This window comes from Pelodiscus sinensis, chromosome 19, assembly GCF_052426305.1.
Source record: "Pelodiscus sinensis isolate ZL-2025 chromosome 19, ASM5242630v1, whole genome shotgun sequence".
Lineage (NCBI taxonomy): Eukaryota > Metazoa > Chordata > Testudines > Trionychidae > Pelodiscus > Pelodiscus sinensis.
The window spans coordinates 24,882,135-24,904,579 of record NC_143070.1 but is presented as its reverse complement, the minus strand read 5'-3'; the positions used below and the strand labels follow the sequence as shown (position 1 = coordinate 24,904,579).

Below are 22,445 nucleotides of genomic sequence, written 5' to 3'. Positions count from 1 at the left end.
TTGCAACCTCCCAGCACTCACCTGAGGTTCCCTCCCCGCTGCCTGAAGCCGTTTGGGAGTCCTCCTGCATCCCCTGGAGCTGCAGGTCATCAGCGTTGTCATCCTGAAGCTGCAGCCGCTGCTTCCCAGGTGTCTCCATCCCAGACTCCACAACTCTCCCTGGAGACAGGGGCTCCCCACGCCCCAGGATTCGGTCCAGTTCCTCACAGTATGCACAGTGCTAAGGTGCTTCCCCAGAGCGGGACCTGCCCTCACAGGCCCTCACATACCCCTCCCGCAATTCGTTGACCTTGGGTCTGACTTGGTCTAGGATGCAGGAGGAGGGAGGTGGCCTTTCTCTTCAAGGCCATCAGCCATTGGGCCATATGTTAGATAATTTCATGGAGGTTAGGTCCATAAAAGGCTATTAGCCAGGGGATAAAATGGTGTCCCTGGCCTCTGTTTGTCAGAGGCTGGAGAGGGATGGCAGGAGACAAATCGCTTGATCGTTGTCTTCAGTCCACCCCCTCTGGGGCACCTGGTGCTGGCCACTGTCGGCAGACAGGACACTGGGCTAGACGGACCTTTGATCTGACCCAGTATGGCCGTTCTTATGTTTTTATGTTTATAAATGTCCGCAATCCTCCCCCTGGACTGCCGGGCCTGCAGAGACTCCCCCTCGGATCACAGCTCCAAGAGGGTCTTTATCTCTGGCCCAGACACTGACAGTGCCCAGTGTTTCTGCCCCTTGTTTGGTCCTGTGATGTGTCCCTGAAGGGGTCTCTAGGGGCTTGTGCCTGTGACATGGCTCTCCGGAAGGCAGAAGCGCTCGATCTTAGGCAAAGGACCCAGAAACAACACTTTACGGCAAAAAACACAAGGACGGCTCTTGGTCTGCATCCCTGGGCCACAAAGAGTATCCAGAAGTCACTTCCCCACCTCTCCCTTGGCTGCTCTAGAGCTTAGCCCAAAGTCTGATAAACTCTACTCTCCCACCCAGCAACCTCTGGGACTCCTCTCCCGCCCAGCTCCTCACACCATGGAGAGTGCAGGGCAGCCACTACCCCAGCATCACCACTTCTGGACTTTGACTAATGGCCAAGAAGTTCTGCTTTACCCAAACCACACGGGCACCCTCTCGCCTCTGGCCAGCCTCATGGCAGACATGGGTTTCCCTCACTAATTTTCCCAGCATTTTGGCAGGCATTGGTGGTATAGTGGTGAGCATAGCTGCCTTCCAAGCAGTTGACCTGGGTTCGATTCCCAGCCAATGCAATGTAAAGAGGGAGCATCAAAGCTCCTTGCTGATGTTTTACTTGAACCCTGAAAAAACAGGCACAAATGGGTCCTGCAGCTGTGGGCTGCCTCTCACAGCTCTTCATCTTCTCCGAGAGCATGCACAGTAATGTGGTTCCTCCCTCACATACCTCTGCTGTGATTCCTTGACCTTGGCTCTGACTTGGTCTAGGCTGTGGGGGTAGGAGGGAGGTGGCCTTTCTTTGCAAGACAAACGGCCATTTAGCCATAAATGTCCACATTCCTCCGCATGGACTGCAGGGCCTGCAGAGACTCCTCCTGGGACCACAGCTCCAAGAGGGTCTTTATCTGTGGCCCAGACAATGACAGTGCCTGGTGTTTCTGCCCCTTGCTTGATTTGATTCCCAGCCAATGCAAGGTGGGAAGGGAACAGGCAACCTTCTGGGGGAGATCTAATTTAACCCTGAACAACAGGCACAAGTGGGTCCCACAGCCAAGGGCTCCCTCTCACCGCTTTTCGTGGGGAGCAGCTCAAACAAAACTAATTTGGCTGTTGTGGGGTCTGCATGGGGCTTGTACCCGTGACATGGGCATTATTAGCATCAAGCTCTAAACAGCTGAGCCAGCAGGCCCAAAGGTGACCCCACAAGAGCGGGAAGAGAAGAGTTTTCCCTCCTATTGGGGAAAGGAGGCCAGGCCAAGGGCCTTTCAGCCACTGGGTCTGTGCAGGCTGGAGCCTCCTCCTACCAGTTTTCTGGCGTGTTTCCTGAAAAGCTTGCAGTCTTTTGCCTGTTTCTGCTTCCCTGTCCATAGCAGGCAGCTAAGGGGCGGGGATAGAACAGTCACCACAGCAAACATATCTGTGCCTAGCACAGGGTTTGAATCCATGACCTTGGCATTACTAGCTCCGTGCACTAACCAACTGAGCTAGCCAGCCAAACAAAACACAGCCCACAAATAGCCCTTTCAGAAAGGCGCGTCCAGCAGCTGAAGGGCTGTCTCTGCAGCTGCCAATGGCTCTTCTCTGACAGGGACACTAGTGACTCACTGTGACGTGGGCTGGCTCATCCAGCTGGTTTGAGGGTTGGTCAAGGTGGCTGGTGGCCAGCATGGTGCACTGACACCCAGGGAAAAGAGGCAGCCGCAATCTCTTGTTGCCAGCACCTTGCTTTAGTCTAGAGAACACATCTGCTCTTCCATAAAATTTTTTGGAAGAGCAGACATGCTTTTTTTGTATCTCTGTGTACTTCATTTTATGAAGAAGAAGGTGTGACGGACCGGGCCGTGTCTGGGCACAGCTGAGGGCGTCCGCTCAGGGCGAACTGCTACAGCCCCCGACTGGTGACCTCTCCACACAGGCCACAAACCAGTCCCACAGAGCGCTTCAGCAACCTGCCTGAAGCCTCCCGAGAAAACCCCTCCGACACCCCAGCAATATCCGTGCCCCAGATGGCCCCAGGCCTTATACACAGGTGGGGGGTCCTAGCACCCAATCCCACCTACCCCAAACAAGTTCTGTCCGGTTCCAAGAAACCAGCCACAGATCCCTGGTCAATTCACCCTCTGGACCTTACCCACAAATCACGCAGGGCCAATCCTTTAGAATCTATATCTAAAGGTTTATTATTACAAGAAAGAAAAGCACGAGAGTAAGTTTATTAAAGTACAGTACGTTACATGCACCGAATCTCCCAGTTCTCGATGCAGGCTCTAGCAGAGATGTTACAGCTGCTGGTTTAAAAGTTCTTATTGCACATCCTACGATCAGGATGGGTTCACAGGTCTTCCGGGCTCTTCAATCCCTGCAGTGCTGCCTCTGGGATGAAGTGCTGAGCTGAGAACAAAATGGCATCGACCGCATGGCCTCTTTATACCTCCTTCTTGGCCTCTTCTGGTCTCAGCCGGTCACCTGGTCCCCAGCCTCTCTCTGCTGGCCGCTCTTAGATGTCCGCCCTCCTGCTTTAGGTGTGTCCTTGGGCCATCAAGTGCCATTGTTCTACAGGGCTTCACTACTCAGCCTGTCCATAGCAATGCTTAACCACATTCCAAGAAATATTCAGCTTCCACACAGATTAAAGATCTACACACACAGACATTATGTACTCACATAAACAGTGTACACAGGATCAGAAAACAACAAGCTCCCATTCAATACCCCACATGGCTCCCTTTCATACCAATTTCTGGGGCCAACACCCCCACCTAGGGGTGCAGCAGCGATCTGGCTGCTTCCCTCCAATTCGGTAATGTGACAGAAGGGATGTTCCAAAACAGACGATTTTTCCCCAAAATTTGGCCCAGTGTACACAGGCTAAATGTTGGAAAAGCCTCTTCCAAAAAAAGAAGCAGAAAAAGCTATGCAAATTGGGGTTCACACACTTCTTTTTCCAGAAGAACAGTGCAGTGTAGACATAGCCTGCCTGTTGCACAGCAGTGGTAGGAGACATGGAGGGACAAAAGGGTCTAACGGCACCAGCAGCCTCTCAGAACCACCCCCGTCCCAAACCCCAAGTCCCAGCCCTTCCCTCCACCCTTACTGGGGTCTACTGGGAATTGCCTGGATGCCAGCCCACCCCAGTGTCAGCCTAAGGACTGAGAGGTCTGTAAAAGCTGCATCCTGGAAATGAGGAAGCAGCTAAAGTGACTCTGGTGGGACTTGAACCCACAACCTTTGAATGTCTAGCTGGGCTCACATTAACCAATGCAACTTAGAAGTCCAACATGCTTTCCATTGCACCACAGAGCCTGGTGGGCTGCTGGGGTTGATATTGCCACTCTCTGCTTTGCAGCATGGCAACTGCTGGGGGAAAAGAAAGGGGAGCCAGGTCTGTCTCTTTTAGGAGAGCAGGTTAGAAGAAGTAGAAGGGGGCCCCTGACAGTGAAAACTAGGAACCAGGACAAAGCTGCAGTTGGAGAACATGGGCATCAATCCCACTACTTCTTGCATACAAAGCAAGGGATTTCTCACTTGAGCTAATTCCCCTGCATGTGAACACTTCCTTTGCCCCACCCACCTTGTTCCAGACCCTACAACGTCTCTGTGGCAGCCTAAGGCTCCTTTTTGAAAGAGCCACTTGTGGGACTGACACCCGTGGGCCGGCTAGCTCGGAGGTTTAGAACGTGGTGCTCATATCACACAGACGTGTCTTAAGAGCAAGCCCCTTATTTCAAACCATAACGGGCTCGCTATTCCAACGTCCCTGCAAACCTCATGGTGCAAGGAGCGAGGGACATTTCGCAATAGCGATTTATTTGGAACTAAGTGCTGTGTAGCCAGCGTCAAATTACAAAATAAGCTATTTCAAAATTGACTTGAAATAACCTACCCAATTGCATCGCTTATTCTGAGCTATGGGACACACCCCTAGTGAGTTAGAGCCCAGCTCTCTGCTCCACCCACCCATGTACTGACTCCCTCACTGCCATGGGGCTATTTGTATTGGCCTCTTCTCTCTGTAGCCAGGCTTCAGCCAGGACTGAGACTCAGGCAGGAGAATGTGACCCAGCTCCCTGCACCTGGGCCCTGCATTTCTTATCCCTTCAGAGACACTTGCTAGTGGAGGAATAAATCACAGTCACATGAGTGTAGATTATGAAATGTTGTTGTTGCCTTGGAAACTCCCCACAGACCTTCTCCCGGGGGCCATGGGCAGCCAATCACAATGCACAGGTTACTTGGAGGTGAGTGTGCTGTGTAGACGTGCCCGTCCTGTTGAGGGCCAGCCTGATAGCGGGAGGCTCTGGCCACTTCCTTTCCTTGTCTCTCTCAGGCTGTGTCTACACTGCAGGGCTACGTCTACACTTCAGGCTTTTTGTGCAAGAGGAGAAGTTCTTGCGCAAAAACTTGCAGAGCGTCTACATTGCACGCACGTTCTTGCACATGTAAATTTATAGTGCAGCATCAGAAAACAGGGCTTCTTGCACAAGGGTTATTCCTCTCCCCATGAGGAATAAGCCCTCTTGCGCAATAACTCATCCACAAGGAGGCAGTGTGGAGAGCCAACAGGGGTTTCTTGCTCAAGAAAGCCCTATGGCTAAAATGGCCATCAGAGCTTTCCTGCGCAGGAGAACCTCCACGCTGCCATGGGCGCTCTTACAGAAAAGCACTTCTCTTGTGCAACAGCACATGGGAGTGTAGACACACTGTTGTGCAAGACCTTTTGCACAAAACAGTTCTTGAGCAAGAAGTCTGCAGGGTAGGTGTAGCCAGGGGGTGTTTGGGTTTTTTACTAGCACTGAGCTTTAGGGACTGGTCCTAGCCAGGAATGTGTCTGGTGCTGGTTTGTGACACTCTAAGGCCGTGTCTACACTGGGCGTGAGAGCAACGCTGCCGTGGTTGATGTTCCAGGCTCTAGGGAAGACCCACTGATTAGAACTGAGCTGTGCAGAGTCTTGTAAAGGGAACCGCAACTTCTCTGGAGATTTGCTGAGTTTTATATGAGGGTTTATCAGAAGGGACGTTGTGGGCTCTGGAACAAGGTGGGTGGGGCAGAAAAACTCTTCAGAGGTAGGGGAATTAACTCAAGTGGTAGAGTGCTTGCTTTGCATGTGAGAGGCAGTGGGATCGATACCCACATTCTCCAGTTGTAAATTTTTGCTGCTTCCTCTTTTCCACAGACAGAGCCAGCCAGGGGCTAAGTGCTTCCAGGGCCTTCTTCCCTCTTCCATAAGGCAATGGGCTGGGTTCAGCAGTGTAGGAGGCGTCACGTTTGCCTCCCAGGGAGCAGTTCCCTGGCTAAAAGTCAGGCAGACAAAGTCCAGCCTGTAACACCCAGAGGAGGGGATTTGCCTGCCAGGGGAGGGCAGACACAGACCAGCACTTGGGAGCTTGGCTGCCAGCTGCTTAGCACATCTGGACACAGAAGAATCCCAAGACTTGGTTCTGCCAGGCAGCAGTTTCCCCTCTTCTGTTTCTTTTCAGCTCCCTGCAAACTGCCTCCCAGCTGTGGGTGAGGCTGAGTGTGTGTGAAACCAGCTGTACTTTGGATGATTTTGTTAATTGTTTAAAAAGCCTCATGCACCTCTTCTGCCTGGGGAGGTGGCTGTAACCATCCTTCCTGTGTGTCTGTACCAGAGTCCAAGAGACAGATTAGAGTTTACTTCTCAGTGGTCCCTTGTCCCTCCTTTATCTCTGCGGTTACAGCCCCTGCTCTCTCCCATTTCTGGCCCATCCCCCAGGTGTCCATGTTGTTCACTTGCCTGTGGGCTTTGGGCACCTGCCCCCATCAAACCTAGTTTAAAGCCTCCTCACTAGGTTAGCCAGTCTGCACCCAAATACTCTTCCCTTCTTCGACAGGTGAACCCCGTCCCTGCTGAGCAGCCCTTCCTGCAACAGCATCCCATGGGCAAGGAAGCCAAAGCCCCCTGCCCATGGAGCTGTAGCTCTCTGTGCCCAGGGGGCCAGACACCGCCTGGGCTCGATGGCTGGAGGGAAGTGGGGAATGGCTGCACTTTGGGAATCAGAAGTGTTGCCTGGAAACATAAAGAGCTTAGTTGGCTAAAGCACCTGCTTCATAAACAGATGGAGCTGTAGCATTCTGTGCCCAGGGGGCCAGACCCCACCAGGGCTGGAAGGCAGGAGGGAAGAGGACACCCTCACTGGGGTCTGCTGGGAACTGTCTGGACTCAAGCCCACCCCAGTGTCAGCTTAAGGATTGCCTGCTCTGTAAAAGGTGCCCTGGAAATGAGAAAGTAGCTAAAGTGACACTTGAACCCACAACCTTTGAATGTCTAGCTGGGCTCACATTAACCAGTGGAGCTTAAAAGTCCAACATGATTTCCATTGCACCACAGAAACCAATGGACTGCTGAGCTTCATATCTCCACTCTCTGCTTTGCAGCATGGCAATTGCTGGGAGAAAAGAAAGGGGAGCCAGGTCTGTCTCTTTTGGGAAAGCAGGTAGGAAGAGGGAGGGGCCACTGAGCTGAGTCAAAATAGGGGATGAAAACTGAGCTGTAGTTGGAGAATGTGGGTATCAATCCTCCCACCGCCTCTCACATGCTAAGTGAGCGCTCTACCACTTGAGCTAATTCTTCTGAATGTGAAAGTCTCTACTGCCCCACCCACCTTGTTCCAGAGCCCACAACATCCACGCGGCTGCCCAAGGCTCCTTTCTGAAAGGGCCACTTGCTCAAGAAATGGCTAAAATGCCCATCAGAGCTTTCTTGGAAGGAGAGCGTCCACACTGCCATGTGCGCTCTTGCAGAAAAGCACTTCTCTTGTGCAACAGCACATGGCAGTGCGGAGACACTGTTGCGCAAGACCTTTTGCACAAGAATTCTTGCAAAACAGTTCTTGAGCAAGAAGTCTGCAGGGTAGATGTAGCCAGGGGGTGTTTGGGTTTGTTACAAGCACTGAGCTTTGTACAACAGCCCAGGGAACATTATGAAAAGGCAAAACCTTCCCGCCCTGGGTGTCCCCAGCCAGCCAGTGAGTGGCACAAAGGTTCCCTGAAGTGCTGACTTCAGGTGGCTTGAAATAAATTTTTGTCATTCAGTTGAGGTGGCCAAGTGGTTAAGGGGCTGAACTGCTAATGTGTTGTGCTCTGCACGCATGGGTTTGAATCCCATTGTTGTTGGGTGTTAATGACCCTCTCTGTTGCTTCTCCCAGAAGTTCAGTGCCAGCCCCTCCTGTTACCCTGCCTGCCCCAGCCCTTCCCACTGCAGCCTGGGGAAAGGGGAAATCTCCACAGAGACACTCCCAGCTCACAAAGGAGATTCCAGGCAGCCAGGCCATGGGGGTCTCTGAGATGCCCCAGCCCTACAGCCTCTCCCACCTGGCTGTTGCCATGGTCCCTCTGTGAGGTCACTGCCTCCCAGCCAATGAGCTGAGGTGCTGCAAAAGTTCCTTGTGATGTCCTGCCCCTGGCCAGCCCCTTGGCATGTGTGAGCTGCTCTCCCTGCCCCTGTCACTCAGTGCTGGTTCTGGGGCTCACACAGGGAACATCAGAGGCTGCTCAGGGGGCCACATTGCTAGGCCAGGGGCCCTCCTGTGGGGCTGTGAGTGTTGCTGTCCCTGCTGTACAGACAGGGTCATAGAGCCTCAGCCTCAGGAGGCTGCAGCGGTGGGAGACACTTCCCTGATTTCAGGAGGGAGGTGAGACGTCACGGCCAATGACTGGGAGCCAGCTACAGATACCCATGGAAAGCTTAATTTCAGAGGGGCTTAATCAGGAGCTAAAAGTTGAAGAAGGGACATTTAGAAGGGTGAATTTCTGTCTCTGGGAGTGTTTTCTGTGTTCTCCTTTGCCCTAATGGATAAGGCAGAGGCGTCCTCAGTCAGGGGTTATGTGTTTAAGTCCCACTTGGGGTGATAGTTTCCTCTTACTGACAAAAAACTTATCTTTCTTTGCTCTCTGAGACAGTTGGCAAGGATGCTCCTTACTGGCTCTGTCTCTCTACAGAAGTTGTTCAGACCCTTCAATAGCAAATGCTGGTGTTAGGTGCACGTCTGAGTTCTAAAAGCCCAGGGCTGCATCTAGACTGGCACGATTTTCCTCAAATGCTTTTACGGAAAAGTGTCCATGCCAATCTAGACGTGGTTTTGTGCAAGAAAGCCCCGATCGCCATTTTCACCATCGCGACTTTTTGTGCAAAACAGTTTTTAGCTATCTACACTGGCCCTCTTGCGGAAAAACATTTCCGGAAAAGGGCTTTTGCCCTAACAGGAATGTCAAAGCCGCTTGTCATATGGACTCTGGAACAAGGTGGGTGGGGCAGGGCATTTGTTCCCATGCACGGGAATTAGCTCAAGTGGTAGAGCGCTTGCTTTGCATGTGAGAGGCAGTGGGATCAATGCCCACATTCTCTAGTGAGAGATGGCTGCTTTTTCCTTTGCTTTACAGGCAGAGACAACAAGGGGACCTAAGTGCTTCTAGGGGCCTCTTTGCAATAGGCAGTGGACTGGTTTCTGCAGTGCAGGGGGTGTCACGTTTGCTGGGCATAGAAAAGTTCCCTGGCTAAAAGCCAGACAGGCAAAGTCCTGGCTGTAACACCCAGCGGGGGGATTCGCCTGCCTGGGGAGGGCAGGAACAGACCAGCACTTGGCTGCCAGCTGTTTGCACATCTGGACACAGAAGCATCCTGAGCCTTGGTTTTACCAGCCAGTTTCTTTTCAGCTCCCTGCAAACTGCCTCCCAGCTGTGGGTGAGGCTGAGTGTGAGTGAAACCAGCTTCACATTGGATGATTTTGTTAATTGTTTAAGAAGCCTCATGCACCTCTTCTGCCTGGGGAGGTGTCTGTAATAGACGCCTAGTGTGACATCACCCTGGGGTTTTACCCCTTTAACCTCACCCAGAGACTCCTGACAAGTCTCCTGTGTCCATCTCCGCCTCAGGCCAAGTGTTCGCATGTTTCATATCTAAGGAAACTCCTCCTCCCTTTTTCCTGCAAATCCAGAGCAAGCTGTATCCTTCTGTGCCAATATTCCAATAAAGTGCATTATCCCACCAAGTCCCTGTGATACCAACTTCTTCCTGCTTATTACCCATAGTCCTGTGTGTCTGTACCAGCATCTAAGACACAGATTAGATTTTGCTTCCCAGTGGTCCCGCGTCCCTCCTTTATCTCTGCTGTTACAGCCCCTGCTCCCTCCCATTTCTGCCCCATCTCCCAGGTGTCCATGTTGTTCACTCACCTGTGGGCTTTGGGCACCTGCCCCCATCAAACCTAGTTTAAAGCCTCCTCACTAGGTTAGCCAGTCTGCACCCAAATACTCTTCCCTTCCTCGACAGGTGAACCCCAGCGCTGCTGAGCAGCCCTTCCTGCAACAGCATCCCATGGGCAAGGAAGCCAAAGCCCCTTGCCCACGGAGCTGTAGCTTTCTGTGCCCAGGGAGCCAGACACCACCTGGGCTCGATGGCTGGAGGGAAGTGGGGAACGGCTGCACTTTGGGAGTCAAAAGTGTTGTCTGGAAACATAAAGAGCCATTTTGGCAGAGGGCACCATGGCTTAGGTGGCTAAAGCACCTGCTTCATTAACAAAAAATCCTGGGTTCAACTACCAGTGGTGCCTTGTTGTAACCTTTGCTCACATTTTCCTACGTCATTCTTCCCCACACACCTCTCCACTCAGCCTTTTCCTGAACCAGCAGTTCCATGGGTGGCCAGGGGAGGCCTCTTCTGTGTCCCAGAAGGGCATAAGTAAATGTGAGCAAAGGCTGCAGCAGTAACTGCTTTTTATTTGGCAAGTGCTTTAGCCAGCTAAGCCACTGTGCCCTACTCTGACCCACCTCTAAACTGTTCTACTGTATGGTCCCTGACAACACCATTGTCTCGCAAAGTTCGTCCATTCCCCATTTCCCTTCTGCCTTCCCACCCTGGCAGTGTCTGGCTCCCTGGGCACAGAAGGCTACAGCTCAGTGGGCAGAGGCTCTAACATGCACAACTCCCCCAGCCGCTGGGGCTGTAGAGTTGCCTTTGAGGTTCTCCAGGGTTGGGGGAGGGCAAAATTGAGCAAACTTTTGATTCTCTGGCTTGTAAACCCCTTGGTCTCAGGGGTTTAGGTTGGAGTCCCCAGGTGGGGCCCGGCCTCCTTCAGTTTGGTCCCTTCCTGAGGGCACAAAATAGACAACAGAGAATTCCTTTGCCCCGCAGCAATCTCTGTTGGCCAAAGGGTTAGCAACTGAATATTTGCCCAAGCTTAAGTGCAGTAGCAGAAAACATTTTTCAGTGTGCTTCTGTGGTGTAGTGGTTATCCCATTTGCTTAACACGCAAAAGGTCCCTGGTTCAAAGCCAGGCAGAAACACAGGGTCTTCTCTTATTGCAGTTCCCCTGGGTGCCCACAAGGCAGTTCCAAAGCCTGCCCCCTGGTGCAGGGTTTGGCAGCATGTGTGCTGGCTTTCAGGAGCTTGTGGGAGACAGCTCAGCATGTTAGGCTGAGAAAGGAGAACGCTGAGGGGGGGGGCCTGAGACTTCTCAGTGGTGCCTTGCCTGAGACCAGGTCATTGCGGCCACTCAGTCCAGGGCCCACCCTGGAAGTGCCACTACTGTGGCTGTGCACCTTCGGGGCAGTGTGGCTGTCACCTTTGGTGCAAGTGGACACAAAGCCACATAATGTCCCGCCTCATGCCCAGACCCCAGCCACCCCATTCCCCTGGCTTTCTTCTCACCCAGCACCCCCAACTTGCTTTGCCACCCTCCCTTGTTCCTGCTCCCCCACCCTGCTCCTTTATCCACGTTCCTTATGCTCCCTTTCTCCTGGCCACACACGGCTCCTTGGCGCTTCTCAAGCCAGGCCCTGCAAGGAGCCACCAGGGCAGGAACCAGCCCTTGGAGCTCGGCTTGCACCGGATCTGGGAGTTTTCCCACCACATCTCACCTGGGAAGAGGTGACTTGTTCTCCTTCCTTCTGACCTTATGTCTCCGCTCCCTTCAAAGGTCTCTGCTGCCTCGGGACCCACATCCTCAAGAGCTCTACCATTTGAGCTAATTCCCCTGCCTCTGCACTTTTCCTTCCAGAGCCCACAATGTCCCTGTAGCTGCCCAAGGCTCCTTTCTGAAAGGGCCACTTGTGAGACTGACACCTATGGGCCGGCTAGCTCGGAGGTTTAGGACGTGGTGCTCATATCACAATGATGCGTCTTAAGAGCAAGCCCCTTGTTTCAAACCATAACGGGTTCGCTAAGCCATGGTCCCCTCCTCACCAGTGGCCTGTAAAACTCTATGGTCCCAGACAGCACCTTTGACTCCCGACCATTCCCCATTTCCCTCCAGCTTTCCCACCTTGGCAGTGTCTGGCTCCCTGGGCACAGAAGGCTACAGCCCCATGGGCAGAGGCTCTGACATGCACATCTCCCCAAGTCGCTGGGACTGTGGAGCTGGTCCCTTCCTGGGGGCACAGAATTAAGGAGTGAGAATTCCTTTGCCCTGCAGCAATCTGAGCTGGCCAAGGAGTTAGTAACAGAATTTTTCTCAACATTTATGTAGAGGAGAAAACTTTTGCAGAGTTGTGATGGCCGAGTGGTTAAGGTGTTGGACTAGAAATCCACTAGGGTTTCCCCGTGCACGTTCAAATCCTGCTCACAACGAGGCCTGTGTTTTGGCCACACCCCTAACCAGGACAACAAGCTACCCAAGTCCTGAGACACCCTCCCCTTCTGCTCCTGTCAGAGAGAGGCCTGGGATGGTGCCTTGTGCTGGGTTCCTGAGGTCTCAGGTAAACTCTCAGCTCCTGCCCCTCGCCTTGCCACCACTGCATGGCTCAGCCCTACTCCTGGGGGCTGCTCTGCTCTGGAGTGTGACAGGAGCTGGGAGAGAGGTCGGGGAGTCTGGGCCTGTCCCCAAAGGTCCATCCCTGCAGGGGGGCAATGCAGGGGATGTGACGTGGGTCTCCCCTCCTGAGTCACCAAGCCACTGCCACCTTCCCAGTGTTGGGAGCAAAGGTCTAGAGAAGTAGCGGGGGGAGGGGGGTGTCTTATTCCCTGCTCTTGCTCGGCCTTTTCCCCAAAGCATTGGCCAAGAGTTAGTAGCAGAATATTTGTCCAAGTTTAAGTCCAGCAGAATTTAAGTTCTTTGCAGGTGTTTCTGTGGTGTCGTGGTTATCACATTTGTCTAACACACAAAATGTCCCTGGTTCAAAGCCAGGTAGAAACAGTAGATATTGCACCTCCCCGTGGTGCCCAGGTCAGCGCAGCTCCTTCTGCCAGACCTGTGCCTGGGATGAGCCCAACTCCCGCCTGACAGAGGGGGTGACATCAGCTGAGAATGCCCCTGGGTGCCAGCCTGGGGAAGCCAGATGAGTCAGGCCAGGCACCTGTTGGAGGCTTTGCAGGAAGCAGGCCCAGAGATCTGGTAGGAGGAGGCTCCAGCCTGCACAGAGCCAGTGGCTAAAAGGGTCTTGTCCTGGCCTTCCTCCCCTGGCCTGTTGGCAGCAGCTTAGTGGCAAGTGTCTTAGATTAAACAGCTGAAAATCCCTGGTTCTATCCAGACTGTGGCATGTCTGGAAGTGCAGCAGGGGCCTCTCTCTACCTCTTGATGTGTTAGTGTCTGTGACGTCCCCTCATCCATTTCTGCGTGACCTTGTACACTCATGTTCATCTGATTAGCCCCCAACCCTTCCTCAGAGTCACTGCTGCCTTGGCTAAAGGCCCCTGTGGCTGCTAGATGGAGCTAGTCACATGTAGATTTACTGAACACACACACACCCTTGGTTGCTTGGAACCAGATCAGTCCAAAAATAGCGGTGTTTGAAATAAGCGTGCTTTGCAGATGTACCCAGAGGCTATGTCTGGACTACAGGCTTCATTCGGAAGAAGCTTTTTTCAGAAGGGATCTTCAAAAAAAAACTTCTAGAAGAGAGCGTCCACACTGCAAAAGTGCATTAAAAAAGTGATCTGCTTTTCCGAAAGAGAGAGTCCAGACTGAATGGACGCTCTCTCGCATGTAAGCTGGGATTGCTATGGATGGAATGGCCACCAGGGCACCTGTGCTTTTCCCCCTTTCCTCTTCTTCCAGAAGAACTTTCTTCTCCAACCTCACATGCGTTTTTCCAAAAGAGCTCTTTTGCAAAAAGGCTTCTTCCTTGTAGAATGAGGATTACCAATGCCAGAGAAACCCCTCTGTTCTTTCGATTTTCTTGCAGAAGAAGGGAAAACTCTGTAATGTGGACATATCCTGAGAGCTTAGAGAAGGAGAGGGAGGCAGGACCACGGGGAGAAGGCTCCATGACTGTGTGAGAGGGAGACTCTGCCATGGCCAGTGGGGAATCGTTGCCTCTGTCAGGGACTCTAGCCCAGATGGCTCAGTTCATTGTCTGTCTGCAAAGAGACAGGCAACACCAGCAAAGTCCAGTCACAAGCTCTTTATTGAAGAGTGCGCACAGCAATAGAGAGCGGCCTGTCTCCAAAGAGTTGGGGGGGCCGAGGCTGGGCATGAGAGGGTTGCGGTAAAACAGCATCTGTAAGAAAGCTACGTGTGGGGGTGCAGGCTGGGAGGCTCAGGGCAGCGCGTGGGGATGACGGAGGAGGGCCGGATGCCGGGGACGCAGAACCGGGGGGTGGTGTGTGGATACTTGTCTGTTTTGGGCAGGTTCCTCACTCCCACGTCCCAGACACATAATGTGGCACAAAGACCAGCAATGGTCCCTGCACAAAGTGTGTCCCAGGGATAAGCTTTAGCCCCAGGAACAAGCACAGCCCTGCAGAGGAGACACCCCTGGTATGGAGCCAACAAACCCAGGAGCCACCCAGCTCAGGATCCCCAGGCACTGACACAGACTCCCTGGCACAGGAGAATCCCAAGCCTCAGTTCTGCCAGCCAGCAGTTTCCCCTCTTCCGCTTCTTGTCAGCTCCCTGCAAAACACCTCACAAGGGTAAGTGAGGGTGAGTGGAGATAAACCCAGCTGTGCTGTAGAGCAGCTGTTAGGTGGGGAAAGAGAGGTGCCTCCTCCACCTCCCCGAGCAACTCAAACATGTACGAAAACTGCACTTGAAAATACTAACACAAGTGTCAAGATGGCCAAGTGGTCTAAGATGCCAGACTCAAGGTCCTGCTTTTCCCTCAGTTGGGTGCTCTGGTGTCTGAACGGAGATGTGGGTTCAAATCCCGCTCCTGACATGTCTTCTTCTTGATAGCTAGAGAAGTGACCTCATTTCCCTGTCTCCCCAGACGTTGCAGGAGCACTTGCTCAGCATTTCTCTGAGGCTGCATCTACACAGCAGCGTTCCTTGGGCATAACGGCCACTACTCTGCAATAACAATGGGAGCGTATACACAGCAATTCCATTATTCCGACGTCTGTAACGCTCCATCCAGACCAGTGGTCTGAGGAGCCAGGAGGTTTCCAGGCTGCAGACAGCCAAGCCCACAGGCAAAGACAAAGCAAAATCCCAGCTACTTCCTGCTCAGCCCAGCGGGGTCTCTGTGTGGCCCCCAGACCTTTTGTTTCCCGTTGCCCAGGTGCAGAGGCCCCACTGGAGGGGGCTGGTTTGATGCTTCACCCCATGGCCCAGCAACGAGCCCCCAAACTCCCCCTGTGCTCTGAGAGCCCGGTTTGCTGTGTGAATTCTGTGACGCAGGTTATGTCAGGCCTAGGCACAAGCAGGGTTCAGAACCATCCCACAAGTAAGTCCCTGCTCAAGGGAATTGAGCAGTGTCCTTTGCCAGCAATGTTAGTCCAGCCATGTAAGTGTCCCATTCACATGCCCAAACTTTCTCCATACCCCACTCATAGTGGCTGCCCTTGCTCAGGGCAGATAAGAGCTCACAGGTGGTTTTCAGAGCTCACCTCCCACTCTTGGGGGGGTGGAGATAGGAGGCATCTCACCCACTCTGTTGGCTACTTGCTACTGCTCCTACCAGCCGCCCGCCAGCCACTCCCTCCAGCCACTCCGTCCATGCTGCTGCGGGTTCCAGTGTCTCACAACACGGTAAAATCAAATCAGAGGCAGACATTGTCAGTAAAAGCTTCTCTTGGAAACGCTCCTCTGGATGCTGGGCCTCCCTCCCCAGCCCACCAGAGCCGTGTGCCACTGTCATACGCCTGCTCCATGGACATCTTCCCACTGCAGAGAGCGCTCCGAGCCAGACTGTGACTAGCCAGCCCCTCTCTGGGCACCCAGGGGCTATGTCTACACTGCAGGCTTCTTACACAAAACTTGAGGAGCATCTATAATGCACGCGCATTCTTGCGCAAGTAAATTTATGGCAAAATGTAGGAAAGGAGGGCTTCTTGCGCAAGAGTTATTCCTCTCCCCATGAGGAATAAACCCTCTTGTGCAAGAGCTCTTGCACAAGAAGGCAGTATGGATGGGCAACAGGGGTTTCTTGCACAAGAGAGCGTTCACACTGCCATGGACGTTCTTGCGCAAAAGCACATGGCAGTGTGGATGCGCTTTTGCACCTAGCAATTCTTGCGCAAGAAGCCTGCAGGGCAGATGTAGCCAGGGGGTGTTTGGGTTTGTTACCAGCACTGAGCTTTGTACAACAGCCCAGGGAACATTGTGAAAAGCCAAAATTTTTCTGCCCTGGGTATCCCTGGCCAGCCAGAAAGAAAGGGAATTTCGTTTTCTGTGTCATCACTCATGTGCCCCAGTGGCCTAATGGACAAGGCATTGGCTTCTGAAGCCAGGGATTGTGGGTTCAAGTCCCATCTAGGGTGATGCTTGTGATGATTCCTAGTGGAGTCTCTTTCTCTTTACCATGTTAGCTGTGAGGGTCCCCTGGAATTGCCATTTTCCCCCAGACAGGACCCCTCCGGAGCAGACACTGACACTGGTGTTAGGTGCAGACAGGAGGAGAGTGTTTGTTAAAAGCTGAGGTGTGCACAGTGAGGTCAGATGCAGGCGCTGGCTTCTCTGTATGCACCTTGGCACCTGTTACCCATCAGTACCTGCCACCTCTCACTCCCCTGCCAGCACCCAGACAGAAGGCCAGTGCACATGGAGCCAGCGACTGTAGCGAGGTAGGTGGCTGCAGCACAATTCCAGGCTTGGGGCACATTGAACAACTATTTGAAATATTTTTAAAACAAAAAATATGAAAAACTTTAGGCTCCATCTACACTGCAGGCTTCCTGCCCAAGAACTGTTTTGTGCAAGAGTTCTTGTGCAAGAGCACATCCACACATCCATGTGCTTTGGCACAACAGAGAGGGAGAGCTGAGTGGTTTGAGTATTAACTTGCTAAACCCAGGATTCTGAATTCAATCCTTGAAGGGGCCATTTAGAGATCTGGGGCAAATCTGTCAGGGAGGGTTCTTGTGCTTGCTATGAGGGTAGGGGGCTGGACTATCCGACCTCTCAAAGTCCCTTCCAGCTCTATGAGGTGGTTTATCTCCTCCTAAGGAGCATCTACAGCAGCATAGATGCTCTCTTGTGCAAGAAAGCTCTAATGGCTATTTTAGCCTTAGGGGTTTCTGGTGCAAGAAATCCCTCTTGCCTGTGCACACTGCCTTCTTGTGCAAGAGGGCTTATTCGTTAGGGGGAGAGGACTAACTCTTGCACAAGAAGCCCTCTTTTCCAATGGTTTACTGTTTTTCTTGCACATGAATGCACATGCAGGGTAGACACTGTGCTAGTTTTTGCACAAGAACTGCCATTCTTGTGCAAGAAGCCTGCAGCATAGCCAGGCAGTGTGAAAAACCTCACAACAATAAGCCCCAACCCAGGAGGTCCTACTAAGATTTGAACTCAGATTGCAAGATTCAAAGTCCTGCCCCTTACACCACGGGACCAAGACAGGTGACTGTGTGTAGCCATATGGAATACTGAGCTTTCAGACTGGACTCTGGACTCCGGGCTTTCCTCCTGCTGCTTCATCCCTCTGGCTACGACTACACGGCACATTTATTTTGGAATAAGCTGGTCTGGAATAGTGATTCCAAAATAGCTTATTTCGAACTAGCACGTCTACACTTCAGGAAAACCTCAGAATAGTCCGAGGCAGGCTCCCCAGTGTAGACGAGCTGTCTCGATTTAGAGCCCCAGGAAGAATAACTTAGAATGGCCCTGGGGAGGGGCTAGTTCAAACTAGCAGCAGTGGCGCAGCTACAGACACCTTATTTAAAAATAGCTAATTTGGATTACGCGTTATTCTTCGTAGAATGAGGTTTGCAGAAGTCGGAATAAACCGTCTGTTACTTCAGAATTATTTCAAAATAACGGAATTGCTGTGTAGACTCTTGCATTGTTATTGTGGAATAACGGCCATTGTTCTGAAAGAACTTTTGTGTTTGTGGATATAACCTGTGCAGCCCAAGAAATGTGATTGGCAGCTCCTCCCCACAATCTTTCTGTCAATTGCAGCGAAGGGCTCTGAAGACACGAACCCAAGGCAACCACCTTGGTTACCTTCTGCTAAGGCCAGGCCGGAGGGAAAACAATTGCTCCTTCGAGCCGGAGTTGAACCAGCGACCTAAGGATCACTTGTCAAACACACACTACAGTCCTCCGCTCTGCCAGCTGAGCTATCGAAGGGTGTCTGATAAATGCTGGCTTGTCTAGGTTGTCCCTTCTATAAGTCTCGGGGCACGTGCTCCCCCAAGTAGATGTCATTGCTGATGAGGGGCAGAGGAGCACAGGGGCTGTCACAGGTACTTCACATGAAGACAGACCCCCTGAGTGAAACCTGAGCTAGATCCATCCATGTCTCAGCAAAAGGAAGAACGTTGGGTTCTTCTCATGTGTCTTCTTTGTTCCAGAGTCTCTAGGGCTGCGGTCGGGGCAGGTCCACAAAAAAACAAACCACTTCTCACGTGTCTTCTCACGTGCCTTCAGCAGGGGAGGCGGGAGCAGAAAGTGGGAAGGGCGGGCAGGGGAAGGGTGTGTGTGGGTGGTGGGGGAGGCACAGAGGGGAAATACAGAAGGCCCTTGTGGGGGCACCCAGGGGAGATTCTCACAGGTGTCCTTGTCTGGAACTCTCCCTCCAGGCAGCACCAAGCGGAGCCCAGCAAGGGTGGAGGGAGGGGCTGGTACTTGGGGGTGGGGCCGGGGGCTGTTCTGAAAGGCTGCAGGCGCCGTTAGACCCTTTTGTCCTTCCCTGTCTCACCCCAGCGCTGAGCAACACTCAGTGTCGGTCTGAGCATCCGTCCTGCTCTGGGACGTGTCTCTGTGGCAGGAACCTGCCCAGGCGGCTCTCGCAGTGAGGCCCCTCCCTGGCAGCACCGAGCAGTGAGAGCTGAGTGAAGGGGGAGGCAGGCCCAGGGGGAGAAGGCTCCATGACTGTGTCAGAGGGAGGCTCTGCCCTGGCCAGTGGGGAATTGTTGCCTCTCCAAAGGGCCCAGGCCTGGTGGGATTTGAGAGCAGCCTTCAACTTCCTGAAGGGAGGTTCCAAAGAGGATGGAGAGAGGCTGTTCTCAGTAGTGACGGATGCAGAACAAGGAGCAATGGTCTCAACTTGTGGTGGGAGAGGTCCAGGTTGAATATGAGGAAAAACTATTTCCCTAGGAGGGTGGGGAAGCACTGGAATGGGTTACCTAGGGAAGTAGTGGAGTCTCCATCCCTAGAGGTGTTTAAGTCTCCCTTTGACAAGGCCCTGGCTGGGTTGATTTAGTTGGGATTGGTCCTCCCTGGATCAGGGGACTGGACTTGATGACCTTCTAAGATCTCTTCTAGCTCTATGGCTCCCCAGGTTACTGAGTGGGGGCTGGAGCCAGTTCTGGGTTGTCTCCTTCAACACCCAAACTGAACCAATGGATCTTGTGCAGACCTGACTGTGCACTGGGCTAGTGCTGTGTGTGCCACAGAGCTTCCTGCAGGGCTGCCCACATGGGAGAGGGGAGGGGCAGTTTGAGTGACCCAGCTCTGCCCCTTCTGAAAATGGCAAGTGTTGTCTTAGCCGTGCCAGAGAGGTGGGAAGGAGCCTGAAGTAACCTCTTGGGTCACAGCTGCTGTCACATAGGTGAGAAAAGAGACTAGGCAGCTGTCACAGGAAACTGCAGGCTGGTTTTCCTCACTGGGAATCAAACCCCAGGCCACAGCAGTGAGAGTGCTAGATCATAACCACTAGACCATCAGGGACACATGAAATATGCCTCTTTGCTCACCTACACTAGCCTTTCGCAGGCCATTTTCTGTCCACTTCAGGATGGGGGTGGAAGGTCCATTCTCCCTTGCCCAGAGGGGACAAGAACAGAAACCAAACAGAACATCAGAACAGCCAGACTGGGTCATGCCAGTTGTCCAACTAGCCCAGGATCCTGTCTCACAACAGCAGCCAATTTCATTGTCCCAAGGGAATCCTCAGGACAGACAGTTATTAAGTGATCCCTCCCGTCGCCCATTCCCTGCTTCTGAGTCCAGGCTTTTTCCAAAAGACTTTTGCGCAAAAGGGCCAGTGTAGACAGCAGAGATTTCTTTTCTGCAAAAAAGCCCCGAACGTGAAAATGGCGATCGGGGCTTTTTTGCAGAAAAGCGCATCTAGATTGGCCACGGACGCTTTTCCGCAAAATGTGCTTTTGCGTATACTGCCAATCTAGACGCTCTTTTCTGAAAATGCTTTTAATGGAAAACTTTTCCGTTAAAAGCATTTCCGGAAAAACATGCCAGTCTAGATGTAGCCATGGTGTAAGAGGCAGCACTCAGAGCTCTGAATCATGTGATCCGAGTTCAAATTTCTGTGGGACTGGCTGGGGCTGGGCTGGTTGCTGCAGAACGCTCCAACTTTATGAGCTTTGGGCTTCTTATCTGCAGGCTCCCCAGAGAGAGAGTTCTGTGCCTCCTGCTGGGTGTCTGATGCCCCCTGGAGCTCAGTCTGATGCTATGGTCTGCCTGGCTGAGATGGGCTGGGCCCTAAATCGTAACCTGCCTGGAGCTTGCTGCTTACCCTTGTGGTCTCTTGTGTGGTCCCCAGGAGCTGCCAGGCTCTGACTCTTGCCCCCCTGGCGCTAGCAGGTGCCCCCCCCAAACAATCTTTTAAATTGGTCTTTCTGGTCCCTCTCAGGGTGTTTTTCTCCTCAGCAGCAGCGCACAAGAGAGAAGCTGTTGCCAGTGGCCCTGCAAGGCAAGATGAGCTTTGCCTGCCCCCCTCAGCCTGACTCGTTACTTGGCCTCATTCCTGCCTCTCTTCCCAGTGGCCAAAAGGGGCTGAGGCTGCTGCTGACAGGGAAGAAGCTGGGAGGCAAGGTGCTGGCAGCAGGAGATTCTGGCTGCCTCTTTGCCCTGGGTGATCAGCCACCTTGACCAAACCTCAAAGCATCTGGACTAGTGAGCCCACATCACAGTGAGTTGCTAGTGGCCCTGTCAGAGAAGAGGCGCCTTTCTGAAAGGGCCATTTGTGAGCTCTGCTTCTGAAGGCCAGCTAGCTCAGTTGGTTAGAGCGTGGTGCTAATAACACCAAGGTCATGGGTTCAAGCCCCATGTTGGCCACATGGTTGTTCACTGCGGTGACTACTTTCCCCCCCCCCCCCCCCCAGACACACACTTTAGCTGCCTGCTATGGACAGGGAAGCAGAAACAGGCAAAAGGCTGAGAGCTTTGCAGGCCTGAGGCCAGAGAACTGGTAGGAGGAGGATCCAGTCTGCACAGACCCAGTGACTAAAACGGTCTGGCCAGCTTTCCCCTAATGGCAGGGAAAACTCTTCTCTTCCCTCCATTGTCCCCAGTGGGGTGACCTGATCCCAAATTCCTGCTGCTGCAGTGGCTGGCCCATGGCTCCTCCAGCCCAAGCCACAGAGGGAGGCTCCATATGTCCAGGTGATGGGACCATGTGCCCAGCCCACAGCGCTGCTGCCAACCACCTGGTCACCTGCTTCAGTGGCCCAGCAGCCCCTCCCCCAAACCTGCTCCTGCTTAAGGCCCCCCTGAACCCACCCAGGCTCCTGCTCCTCTGACTTCTGCACTAGCCAGCCCACATCTCAGTGAGTCGCTCATGGCCCCATCAGAGATGAGCTCGTGGCAGCGGCAGAGACGTCCCTGCCGCTGCCTGTGGGGTCTTTCCCAAAGGGCCCCTCGTGGGCCTGCTGGCTCTCACACAGTCATGGAGCCTTCTCCCCCTGTTTTTACCTCTCCCCCACAACTCAGCTCTCACTGCTCGGTGCTGCCAGGGAGGGGCCTCACCGCTAGTCAGTGTTCCTGTTCCAGGAGCAGGTGAGTTTTGTCTTGTGCCCCAATATTGAGGTCGTGTGTCTCTGTTCAGGGTGAGCCCCTGCGGCGCCTGCCAGTTACTAACAAATATCTTAGCTACACGTTATGGGAGAAAGACACTAACCCAAGGGATAATTAACTCTGGGCTACAGCTAGTCTCTGCCTCCCACAGGGCCACTAGGGAACAGATGGGGGACAAGGCATGAGGCAGATCCAAGGGGCTGGCTAAATCCAGTGTGAGAAGCACATGGAAAAGACCCAGCAGCAGGTGAGAGAAAAGCATGAAAACATCAGGATCAGGACCAGAGCAGTTCGGCTATGTCTACATTGGCAAGATTTTGCGAGTATTTACGCAAGAACACTGAGTTTGTAACGTACAATATCAGTGGTTCTTGCGCAAACACTCTGACGCGACCACTCACAGATAAGCCCTCTTGTCAAGTATTCTTGCGCAAGAGGGCCAGTGTAGACAGCAACGTTAATTTCTTGCGCAACAAAGCCCAATGGCTAAAATGGCCATCGAATCTTTCTTAAACAAGAGAGCATCTACATTGGCACGAATGCTTTTGCGCAAAAGCATATGCCAGTAGAGATGCTCTCCTGTAAAAATGCTTTAATGCAAAAATTCTTGCATTAAAAATATTTGCACAAAGTCATACCAGTGTAGATGTAGCCTACAAGTAAATC

The 22,445-nt window shown here is 52.9% G+C and overlaps 5 non-coding genes across 5 annotated transcripts; 3 read left to right on the top strand and 2 right to left on the bottom strand.

Annotated features, from left to right (window-relative positions):
• The first annotated feature begins 1,182 nt into the window (after positions 1-1,182).
• Positions 1,183-1,254, top strand: TRNAG-UCC (transfer RNA glycine (anticodon UCC)). The gene has a single exon. It is a non-coding gene; the product is annotated as a tRNA-Gly (tRNA).
• A 2,623-nt stretch (positions 1,255-3,877) lies between these two features.
• On the bottom strand, positions 3,878-3,982 carry TRNAR-UCU (transfer RNA arginine (anticodon UCU)). The gene is made up of 2 exons: positions 3,946-3,982; positions 3,878-3,913 (listed from the first exon to the last, which is right to left on the bottom strand). It is a non-coding gene; the product is annotated as a tRNA-Arg (tRNA).
• A 12,281-nt stretch (positions 3,983-16,263) lies between these two features.
• TRNAR-CCG (transfer RNA arginine (anticodon CCG)) lies at positions 16,264-16,336 on the top strand. Its single transcript has one exon. It is a non-coding gene; the product is annotated as a tRNA-Gln (tRNA).
• Positions 16,337-18,062: 1,726 nt separating this feature from the next.
• Positions 18,063-18,152, bottom strand: TRNAY-GUA (transfer RNA tyrosine (anticodon GUA)). Its single transcript is given in 2 exon segments — positions 18,063-18,098; positions 18,116-18,152. It is a non-coding gene; the product is annotated as a tRNA-Tyr (tRNA).
• Positions 18,153-20,967: 2,815 nt separating this feature from the next.
• TRNAI-AAU (transfer RNA isoleucine (anticodon AAU)) lies at positions 20,968-21,041 on the top strand. The gene has a single exon. It is a non-coding gene; the product is annotated as a tRNA-Ile (tRNA).
• Positions 21,042-22,445: the final 1,404 nt, after the last annotated feature.